The sequence below is a fragment of the Podarcis vaucheri genome, assembly GCF_965113315.1.
Source record: "Podarcis vaucheri genome assembly, chromosome: 3".
NCBI lineage: Eukaryota > Metazoa > Chordata > Lepidosauria > Squamata > Lacertidae > Podarcis > Podarcis vaucheri.
This window is the reverse complement of record NC_138761.1, coordinates 124,034,630-124,046,959: the sequence shown is the minus strand read 5'-3', so window position 1 is coordinate 124,046,959 and position 12,330 is coordinate 124,034,630. Positions and strand designations below refer to the sequence as shown.

The 12,330-nt window shown below is 43.1% G+C and overlaps 1 long non-coding RNA gene across 1 annotated transcript; it reads left to right on the top strand.

Moving 5' to 3' along the window:
- The first annotated feature begins 8,043 nt into the window (after positions 1-8,043).
- LOC309528921 lies at positions 8,044-11,252 on the top strand. Its single transcript, XR_014217985.1, has 2 exons — positions 8,044-10,215; positions 11,002-11,252. It is a non-coding gene; the product is annotated as an uncharacterized lncRNA (long non-coding RNA).
- Positions 11,253-12,330: the final 1,078 nt, after the last annotated feature.

Here is a 12,330-nt window from a genome sequence, read left to right as displayed (position 1 = left end):
TGATGCCCCTCCCACCATTCTCTTGCTTATCATACATAAAATTCAAAGACAGTTTGTGTGTGGTAGATAGGATCAGAATCAGAAGCCAGGGACCCCATAATGAGGCTTTTTGTTAATACTATTACATTCTTTTTAGTTCTGTTCATTAGCAAGACCCTCTGCATCAACCCTATTATTTGAGTAGTCCCCCCAGCAGGCTTCCCCATCTTCTGAGGTCAACCAAGTCACTCCAAGTGACAGGGATTAATTGATAGTGGTGTTATCCTTATGGTACTCTTTAGTCCAGGACGGACCTCACTGTTCTTGCTGAGGGTACCTGAAATTAAGGATCAGAAATGGGGCTAAGCCGAAAGACCAGGAAAAGGTGAAATAAGCAAGCTGAATATAAATGGACTATTTGGTTCTTCCTGGGTTCATGTGTTTTTGACTGATCCCAATCCCTCTTGGCCCTTTTCCAAGGAGCAACATCACAACAGGTGGTTCAACCCTATTTGCTCCTTCAGAGTTTAGTTCCTCAGATCATGAGACATGACAGCTTTTACTGGTTCTGTCCAAAGTGTTTTATCTGTGAAGGTCTCACAGCCTTCCCCTTTGGCCTACAGGCCATTTTACAAAATTTATCAGAAGTGGGAAAAGTAATAATAATAATAATAATAATAATAATAATAATAATAATAATAATAATTTATACTCCGCCCATCACATGTCACATGTGAGCAACCTGTAGACCATTGCAGCCCTTGTGGGTCTCCCCTGAGCTTGCCACTCTGCTCCTCCCCCAATTTTGTGGCACATCTGTGATGGGGGAGCACCGTGCATGAAAATGGCCATCTCTGCGTACCATCTTGCCCAAACAGCTGCTTGGCAGTGTTACCGCTAAAATCTGGGTGTGGGGTTACTCTGCCACCCAGCTCATCGGACTAAGTCCGTGGGTCCCTGCGGAAGAAAATGAGCTCAGCCGGACGCAGGAGCAAACTGCAGAAGATCCAAGTTTATTGCGCAACAGGTTCAAGGCGAGATTGAACCCAGAGAAAGGGGTGACATGAACTTTTGAAATTTCCCTCCATATCCCAGAATACAGTGCAAAATACATCCCAGTTACATCATGAATACATTAAGAAGAGGTTGGGTTACACAGATTAACATATGGAGGAGGGAGGGGTGAATATGCAGAGAGCTGGAGATATGCGCAGATAAGCACATCCTGAGAAGGCAATGGTCCATGTTTGCATAGTCTGTCACCTGGCATCGCCTGGAGGAAGGGTTTGGCAGAGTGATTTTGACTGGATTACTTGAGAGATTATGGAGGACAGGGGAGGGGTGATGGAGTCCTAGAGAAATTGAGCAAATATATTGTAGTGAAGAAGACATGCCCCCCCCTTCCGTAACAGTCCCCCATTCGGAGATAGATTTGCATTAAAGTTCTGTAAGAACTTGCAAATCTTTTCTCCGCACCCTAACTCTCGGTGAATGGGATGTGTGGCTTTATGCAAACCTGAAAGGGACTTAAATATCATGCTGCTTTAAGGATATTTGCACAGAAATATAATGGTGTAACAGTGCACATAGTTAGACATAGGATATCACGTAAATTAATATTTTGTTGCTCAGTTACTTGTGGTATTCTAGCACCTTGGAAGAAATATTTTCTCAATAGTGATCTATGCTTTACATTTAGGCAGGAAGGTCCACTAATGACTGCAAAGTGCAGTTTGCTTCCCCCCCGCCATTTTTGTGTTCTCAGGTGTCAAGGTAGCTCTTCTGTGGTCTCACACTGACATAGTGCTACAGCAACACATCCTGTCTGTTGAATCCCCTCAGGGCTTTCATTTAACCATGTCGCCTGGCATTCACCATAGCTGGCACAGGTTTGGGCATCTCTGAGGGAGATGTCTTCGCCTTGGCCTTTAGCTATGGGATTTTATTATAGGCTGTGGTCGTGGACTCATGAGAAGTTGCTCACTTGCACTTAAAGGACCAAAAGCTAATTGCAGCCTGGATACACTTGCCCAATTCAAACTGAGTCCAATTTGAATTTATCTTGCCCCATGGTTCTCAACTTTTCAAACCAATCTGTTAAAAGAAAACCATTCTTAAAAGGGCACTTTGTCCAAATAAGTCAATTTAACTCTATAAGGGATCATTCCTGCTAAACCAAAGCATATCCACCTTCATGTACCTGGTGTTTTATGGATCCAGAAGTTTGTCATTGGCAAAACGAGGTTTAACACATATTAAAATGGATAGGGAAAGTTGGCAGGGTGCCAGGTGGAACAATTAAATGTGGTTATAAGTTGATCTAAACATTGGACTACACAATAGTGTGAGCTATTAGAAAGTATAAAATGCATGAGAATTCTCCATTGGTGTGTAAGCAATAAAACATTAAACATAAAAACAATTACACACAAAAATTGCCCCCCTTTGTGGAAATCACACTGTCAGACACATTTCAACATTCTTACATAATAACACATAATACAAAACAAACTAATTAAATATCAGTTACATATCTTGACACAATTGTGATCTTTTATGCATGTATCTTTTGAATCCTGGAGCACAGTCTTAAGGTTCAAAAGTGAGAAAATGTCCTTGCAATTCAACTCCTCCCCTTAGCCATGAGGGGTTGTTGCTGCTTTTCATCATTGCACATCTGTAGAAGTGATATCCTGTAAGGGGCAGGGTTTTGGGGCTTAAAGACAGTTAGAAAAGGGAGGGGGCAAAAGGCGAAAAGGATGTCCTTCGGTTTCTGTTGGAAGTTGCAAATAATAAAATCTTAGCGAATTAAGCGTTTCATTCATCCCAATATTATTATCACATTTTCCTATAACTACTGTTATTATCTGCCAAGTTTGTTTGCTTTCCTTCACTTTGGAGGGAAAGAGAACTGTAAAAAATACAAAGGTTAAAAAATACAAAGGAAAGTAAAAAATTAGATTACCAGTCAGATGAAAACAAACTTGACACAAAGACATCAGATTTAGAAAAGAATTATTATTAAATATATCATCAAAACCACGCAGATTACTACTAGACTGAAAAAAACGGGAAAACCATGGGGAAAAAACTTTAAATTCACCATGTGCTATTTGATAAAAGAACTTCATGAAACTGACTTTCAACATGTGATGAACATGTCCCCAAAGTAAAACACACACACACAAAATGACCTATGAGGAACCAAATAAATAAATGCTAAAACACACAATTAATAAGTAACCTGAAGTAATCTGTTTTGGCATTCTAACATCCCAAATGAAATAAAATGGTGTTTCTTGATGTGACAACATCAACTGTAATGTTAATACTGGGAAATGAGTTAATACCAAGAAAAATGAATGGCAATTTAAAGTTGTGCAGGTACCTTGCACTAGCCAAAATGACAGAATTAATAAGAAATGCTCAGGCAAAAAGGTAAACAAATACCATTCCACAAACAATGTTTGGTTGTGCTTCGATTAACTTCATAGACATCATGGAGAAACAGATTAAATAAATGAAAACAGATTATTTGTAACTTTAAAAAAAGTGTCAAAGCCACAAAGAGATGAAAGTCACTAATATAGCAGGGATTCAGACTTGTTTCACAGAACAGAAAGAAAGTTGCTGTGGGAGGAAAAAGGGACAAACACTTTGTTATCGGGGTTCACATATCCTGTTAAAAGGGAAAATTATTTCATGTGAGAAGCCTGTCAGGAAATGCTGTTCCTAAAATTCCCATTGAGGGGGGAATGCTTTGATATTTACCTGTGAAAAGAATTTGGCATGTTAAGATTTGGAACTTGGAAAGCTCTTGACTTTTGATGGGCTAGTTGTTGTTTTGTTTTGTTTTGTTTTGTTTTTTAGCCTTTTGTCTTAAGTAGCCCCTGGAGCAAAGACAGATTAAGGGTGATTTCCCTCAATGTTTCCAAGTTTTCTTTTCTTTTCTTTTCTTTTCTTTTCTTTTCTTTTTTTTTGGAAGAAACCTCCTCTCCCCCCTTACAGTTCCCCCCTTCCTCTCTCTCTCTTCTTTAGCTGATCTAGCCTCTGTGCATGTGCAGAGTTCATGTCTCAGCAAACCTTTTAGACTATTGAAAATGTTGCATCCTTTGGCTAAATTACCATTTGAATAAGGGGAAGGAAGGGTAAGGAGTAGATTTTGAAAACAGGGTTTGATTTTAAACAAAAAAAAGAGAAACTCAGCAATTTAAGTATTCACCAAAGCTAGCAATTTCAGCCCAAGCAAACTGAGACTGCTTCCTTTATGTACAGGAAAGGGCTAATATCCCTCTGGTTATTCGCAGAACAATGCCACGCCCTTATATATGGGGAAAATGGCCAGAGGGTCAGAATTCATAGGATTTATTTTTTTTTAACATTCTCAGCCATTCCAGCCTTACCATTTGCAGACAAAAAAAATATTATTATTATTATTAATATTATTATTTCCTGCCCTTTATTTACAGGAATGGTCAAGGCTAATTCTACTTGATTATTCATTTGTATGTGCTTAAACTTTGAGTAGACTTTTAAGTCTGATTTTTAAATAGTAGACAAAATGATAAACACTGTAATCACTCAAATGCTTGATATTACCAGTTGGGCTTCACCTCTCACCTTTTAAAACTAAAGAGCAAAGCTAGGCTGAATTTCAACTCCATTACCACACCAGAATTGAAGAATTACCCTCCAATGCTTGCAGACACATGGTCTTCCACACAGCCACAAATTGGGAGAGTTGAAAGGGACCCTGGGGTCATCTAGTCCAACCCTCCAAAATATAGGGTTCACAGCAAGATTTCGCAGCAAGATTTGTACTACCAAAGAGGCATACACATTTAAGTACAGATTTTCAGCTGGGAAAGGAAACATCTATACTCCTGAGAGGATCTCTTATAAAGCACAGTTAAAGCAGCCCTAGATTTGATTTTTTTAAAGGGAATACACAAGTGTTGCCCCCCTTCCCTCTTTGCAGTTTCCTTTAAAGGAAGCTTACTCGGGAGTAAATTTACCTGGCACAGAAGTAAGAAGGGAGAAAACAACTGAAAGAGGCAGAGTGAAACAAGGGGGAGGGGGGCATTTTCTAACAAAAGAGGCCATGAAGTCTTATAGAGACTGATATCAGGAGCCTTACAATAACTCTTCTGTCCAACCAAATCGAAGTTAAAACTGGACTCAAATGTTTTTTCTTAGAATGAACACCATACTTTTATAGGCATACACTTAATGAAATACATACACTGCATTTTAGCTTGAGAGCAGTTGGCTCAACTAGGCTTTTGCAGCAGAAACATTAGGTTATCAGCACCTTCCAAAATAAGACTGTAGACTCACAATCTCAAAAGTTGGGGCAAAGCAAGAGGTGGGGTAAACATTTGCACACTTCATTCTCATTTTCTCTTATTTAGGACTGCTAAGATCCAGCATGGCTTCCTTAGATTTAAATTTTGAAGCAAGCTTGCAGTTTAAACTATGCACACTTAAGAAAGGCAGTCTGCCAGAGACAGAAGGAACAGACAACACACATAACAGACAACATGTAAACATACATATTCTCATATATGTATTAACAGACAACACACATAACAGACAACATGTAAACATATATATTCTCATCCTTTAGTTGGTTATTGCAAGGAGTTGGGCCACTACCTTTGGCTTCATTAAGTGAAATTAGTAGGAAGGTCCCACATGGTTTTATGAGCCTCCTTGCCTCTTCAAACACACCACCAGGTAATCAGACTGGTAGGGCTCACAACGCTTGGTTGACTGGGTACCCCTTTATAGATGCATGCGTTGCTGTTGTTGCTTTTTTGCTTTTTCCTTTTTTTTTGGGGGGGTGTCTGGGATAGAGAAGGGGAAAAAAGAGGGGTTGATTAGGATTGGTATGTCTAGGGGTTTGGTATGCTTAGTACAGGGACGTATAGTAAAGAGGAGAAGGGGCTTCTAGTTGCCTGGCAACTTCCTTAGTGGGTTTTAGAGAGCTCTAGCTATCCGGTTCCTTGCGTTCCATTTCCTATTTCCTTATTTCCTTATTTCCTTATTTCCTATAACCTGGGGTCTCTTTCCACTCTGCCGGTCCTGCCCAATTCCTCATGGGCTATCCCTCCTGGCAACCTCCTACCTATCGTCACATCTCAGGAAAAGGGGCCCTACTGGACGCCCGCGCCATGCGGTGCCAGATCAGGTGGTCCCTGGATAGAATTTCGAACTGAAAATCCCCCTTGCTTTTGGAAGCGGGCTCACGCACGGTTACGTGGCACCGACCAGTGCGGCTGGGATTGGTGATAGAAAGCAAGACCACTTCCCGCCCCCTTGCCGGGCGCTAGAGAAGTTCGGAAAGAGAGCCCCAACCCCTTGCTTTCAACTGGGATGTCCGTTGCGGAGAGTCGGCTATCTTTCAAGTCGGCTCTCTCCGTCTTACTTTCGGACTCCCAATTGGTGCGGCTGGCTGGGGGGTTCAGAGAAAGAGATAGAGCTCAGAGCCCCCCTTTTCGGGCTGAGCAGTGGTCCACGGTCTCTCTCGTTAACCGGACCAAGAGAAAGGTAAGAAGGAGCGATAGGGAGGAGGGCAGAGATTCAGTTGCCAGGAGATTCCACCCCCTTCCCACCAGTGCACTGGATTTTCCTTTTTCCTTATACTCACGCGTCTTCTATGATGATCCCGGGATCGATGAATAAGCCGGCTGGATCCCTCTTTTGCTCCCCGGCTGAACTCCTAGGGCTTTCGATTACCGCCCGGAAGATGGCTGGGGGTCCAAAAGGATCTTCCCATGCAAAATGGCCCGGAGCCGGCTGAAGATTTCGGGGCCCCCAGTCAGCAGCTCGGGAGAACCACAAGCCCCACGTTGGGCGCCAACTGTTACCGCTAAAATCTGGGTGTGGGGTTACTCTGCCACCCAGCTCATCGGACTAAGTCCGTGGGTCCCTGCGGAAGAAAATGAGCTCAGCCGGACGCAGGAGCAAACTGCAGAAGATCCAAGTTTATTGCGCAACAGGTTCAAGGCGAGATTGAACCCAGAGAAAGGGGTGACATGAACTTTTGAAATTTCCCTCCATATCCCAGAATACAGTGCAAAATACATCCCAGTTACATCATGAATACATTAAGAAGAGGTTGGGTTACACAGATTAACATATGGAGGAGGGAGGGGTGAATATGCAGAGAGCTGGAGATATGCGCAGATAAGCACATCCTGAGAAGGCAATGGTCCATGTTTGCATAGTCTGTCACCTGGCATCGCCTGGAGGAAGGGTTTGGCAGAGTGATTTTGACTGGATTACTTGAGAGATTATGGAGGACAGGGGAGGGGTGATGGAGTCCTAGAGAAATTGAGCAAATATATTGTAGTGAAGAAGACATGCCCCCCCTTCCGTAACAGCAGGGAAAGCATGATAGTGATGGGGAGGATGTTTGAGAGGCTGCCGAGAGCCTTACGGTTGCTATCAGTGGCTTTCATCTAAAACCAGAGGGCGGTTTATGCACACAGAGTCTTGTTCTCTCTCCTTTATTGATATATGAACATCCCTGGGTGTGTCTGTGTGCTTGTATGCAGGGATAGGACCTCTCATTGCAAAGGTGAAAGGAGATGTTGAGAATGGTGAAACTCCAGGCACACGCTGTGCACTATTTCTCTGTGGGAGGAAATGAACAAAGAAGAGAGGGGTCCATTTTGTTGCTGAGACAGAACACCACAGTTTGCAATGGACATTTCATTTGGCAGCAATCCTTTTTTTCTGGGTTGGTCAGAAGAGCCACCCACAGCACAATGGCGGGGGTCGGTAGTGCCGGGTGGGGGGCCGGAGAGGCAAGGGAGAGAAGTTCACACTGCTTTGGGTTTCCAACCAGTAACATAGCACAGGGCACTTGCACCAAAACCAGCAAGAGGGATTTAAGCAGTTAGCTCAGGCCAGACTCACAGCACGCACACTTCTGCCAGGGAAGGGAAACTTCTAAACAGGCTGAAACAGATCCCTTCTTTTGGGACAAATGACTATTGCTTAATAACTTATCACACTATAACACACAAGTTCACAGTAGGTTACAAAGATAGTCGTTGGTGTTTGTAAGGATGACCCATTAATGGAGAGATGGGGAACGAAAGCAAAAAATCTCATAAAAGGTGAGTGTTGATAGCAGTGGAATGGAATTGTTGTGTGATGAGCAGCTGATAAGGAGGAAGAAATAGTGGCTTGACACCTAAAGCAAGACTAGCTTCAGGGTTTTGAGGCCTCACACCTTAGTGAAGACACACCATTGTTTACAAACTCAGCATCTATTTCTTTTAACAGGGAACAATAAAGCAGAGGTTTTTTTAAAAAAACAACAACCAACAACATCTAAATAGAAAGAAATATACAAACATGGTTTCACAGACTTACAAATTCAGTTGCATATTAACATATAATTTATAACAAATTAAACAAAAACAAACAAAACAGCATGAATTTAATCTTGTAGACCAGGGGTCAGCAAACTTTTTCAGCAGGGTGCCGGTCCACTGTCCCTCAGACCTTGTGGGAGGCTGGACTATATTTTGAAATGAACAAATTCCTATGCCCCACAAATAATCCAGAGATGCATTTTAAATAAAAGGGCACATTCCAAACACGCTGATTCCCAGACTGTCCAAGGCTGGATTTAGAAGGTTATAGGCAAGGCTGAATATCACTAGAGTAATATAATGTACAGTAACCTATGGTGTTTAGATTGGTGAGCACAGGTAAATAAATATCAGTTTAAACTGATAATAATTTAGATGTACTTATTTCAATATCCATTCATTTTGTTACTGGTTACCTTAAACAACCCAGAAGAAGTGACTCATACATACCAGACGGTATTGACGCTGTAGGTACTGTCCTGCCCTATGCTCCATTGTTTGTATACTTAATAAAAACTTACCAAACGCTATCTAAGCTGTCTTGTTTCTTTTGCCCTCTTGCCACTTTTAATTTTTGTGTCAATTTTTCTAACAATACTTCATGCCAGACACTGCTTTACCATTGGTCTATATTTAATAAACAGATCCTGAAGCTGAGGCTCCAATACTTTGGCCACCTCATGAGAAGAGAAGACTCCCTGGAAAAGACCCTGATGCTGGGAAAGATGGAGGGCACAAGGAGAAGGGGACGACAGAGGATGAGATGGTTGGACAGTGTTCTCAAAGCTACCAGCATGAGTTTGACCAAACTGCGGGAGGCAGTGGAAGACAGGAGTACCTGGCGTGCTCTGGTCCAGGGGGTCACGAAGAGTCGGACATGACTAAACAACAACATATTTAATAACAGTAAAAATTTTGGTTAAAAGTATGGCAGCTAAGGTAAAGGTAAAGGTAAAGGGACCCCTGACCGTTAGGTCCAGTTGCAGACGACTCTGGGGTTGTGGCGTTCATCTCACTTTATTGGCCGAGGGAGCCAGCGTTTGTCCACAGACAGTTTTTCCGGGCCGTGTGGCCAGCATGACTAAGCTGCTTCTGTTGAAACCAAAGCAGCGCACGGAAGCGCCATTTACCTTCTTGCTGGAGCAGTACCTATTTATCTACTTGGACTTTGATGTGCTTTCAAACTGCTAGGTGGGCAGGAGTTGGGACCGAGCAACGGGAGCTCACCTCGTCACGGGGATTCGAACCGCCGACCTTCTGATCAGCAAGCCCTAGGCTCTGTTGTTTAGACCACAGCACCACCCACGTCCCAATGGCAGCTAAAGGGCAGCATATTTTCAGAGGAGTTGGTGCCAGAGTTTGGTTCAGGCTCTGACTGGGGAGTGCATCTTATGCAAAACCACGAAACCCTGTGGCAATTATACAACCTCATTGAACCTGTCACAAATATCTGGCTAATTAGCATCTGTTCATTGGAATGCCTTCATCCTGTAATATTCTATTCATGAGCATTCATAACAAAGGTACCGGTAGATGTTTTGTAGGCAAACAAAACTGAAATGCAAGCTTCACCCGTCGGTGATACTTCTCTGTGACGTAGCAAATAAACATCAACAACAGAAAATTGCAACATAACTTTTGATAAATTGCCATTGCCATGGGGATAACTACATGGTTTCTATACCTCCCAGTTTCACTGAGCCACTATAAATGGAGGTGCAACCTTCCTCCTCACTGTGTGTCTCTGTCTTCTCTTTTCTGAAAACTTCAGGATCTCTCACAGCACTCAGCATGAAAGCCCTTTTTCTTCTCTTCGCTCTCCTCCCGCTGGTATTCCCTGCTGATCCAGGTAAGATGCATCTCAGTTCCAGGGTGACTGCAAAGCAGAGGCAGCCAAGGCAATGTCACCCCGATGTTGCTGGACTGCAACTCCTATCAGCTTCAGCCAACATGTCTTTTGGTCAGGGATGATGGGAGCCATCTGGAGGGACCCCACACTGGCTCTCCTTGCTGTAAAGGGTGGTAGGGAAAGAAAGAGTCTTCAAATGAGGAATGGTAGTAAAAAGTTTTGAGACGTGAGATTATCAGTTACCTGGGAGAAAAACGGAATTAACATGCTCAGCGTGCTAAAAGTTCGACAGAGGAAGGTGCCTTATACCAAATCGTTTCATTGGTCCTTCTGTACTCAGATCTGTACTCTTCAGCTTACTTTCTTCAGAGATGAAAGGAAAGATTTCCATGCATGCGCACCAGAGTCTTCAGTATCTGATTCTAGGTTAGCAAATGAACATTCTCATTCCTGTTTAAAACAATGTTTGGTATCTGAATGAGAACCCAATCCTTCTGAAAAGGATGGTTGTGGGTGGGATTCCTGCATTGCATGGGGTTAGACTGGATGACTCTGCAATTCTATGATTCTATGAAAAACAAGATCAAGACTTGTGATGCAAAGACTCCCAGGCTGTGAAGTTAACGTGGGAACATGCCTTTCAAATTCTGCAAAGGATACCATGAAGTGCTCTTTAAGAAATACTATCTCTGTGCCTCTTATATAATAGTTAAGTAGGTGCCTCCTCAAAATCAAGAAACAAAGAAACTTACCATATTTTCTCTGCTGCCTTTTTTTCCCTTTCAGAGACAAATGAATCTGATACGGTTGCTTGTCGGAAAAACTTCAACATATGTTCCACTTTGCTTTGCCCCGTCTTCTATACAGCCAATGGAACCTGTTATGATGGAAAGCAAAAATGTTGTGTACCTTGGAAGATCAAGGAAATGTTGTTGCCCCTCCGAAAAACATGAAAACGAGCAATGCAATTTCTTTGCCTAATGTAGATAAAATGCACGTTGTTTTCTTTGGATTAAAGACTCAGGTTTAAACAAAAACATTTTGCTTGGATTGCGATCATTCGTCCATAAATAGCCCAAGGAATTATCTGAAGGTCATGACAGCATTTGACTGCTTGAAGCTAAGGGGTTTGCCCCAGCCAGTGGATGGCTAGAGAGCCATAAGTGAATTGCCATGAGCTCTTTGGAGAAGAACAGCTTAAATATATAACAAAACCCACAAAGGTAACAATTGCATGTATGGGCACAGAGACGACCAGCTATTCTGTCCCAGGCAGTGGTCTCAGCTGGAAAACCAGGCTCTAGCCAAGTAACCTCTAGCCTCTGCTGAATTTAGGGCAGCAGATCATGATGTCCTGCTAGCTCCAGTTCCAAAACCAAGAAGCAGAGCCCAGTCAGTCAGGTTCCAGCAAGATAAAGCTCAGGCATGTCCAGGACATCAGATATAATAGTTGTGGAATGTCAGATCCTGTATGTTGGGAGTAAAGCAACAATGCTTGAACTGGGTACCTGAACCGGAAAGGCAACATGTTCCTCCTCCTTACTCATTCCTTCTCTTTTAGTAACTGCTTGTTGGCAATTCCATCCAGGGTTTTACTTGCTTCCTGCTTCTTCTACTAGTTCAAGGCTGTTACAGGATGAGCTGGTGTTAACTTCTTGGCTCCATCTTGGTCACCTGTAATAAGGATGCTTAGAATGGCTTTGTTTGACATAAGTAACAAACCCTAAGTTTTCTTCACCCTTTCCACCAGCAGTCTTAGTGGGCGCTTTCTGCATGCTGCTGCCATGTGTTTACCCAACTCCAACAGGATACACTGGGAGATCAGGCCAGCGCAGGCTGCTTGGCTGGTTCCTCCTGATCAAGGCTGAAAATGACACAGAGGAAGCTACTGGTGCTCACAAACAACACACTCCACAATAAACTGTGTGTGGTGGGCATAGGCGCCGACTCCATGGGACTTGAGGGGGCCCGAGCCCCCTCAAAAATTCGTTTGGGGGGGCTCTGCCCCCCAATAATCTCCGGCACCCCTCCAGCAGAGCGCCATCGCCGCCGCTCCTCCCCCAGCCCAAAATGCACAGGGTTGGGCTGCATGCCTCCTGCCCTCCCTCCCGAGCA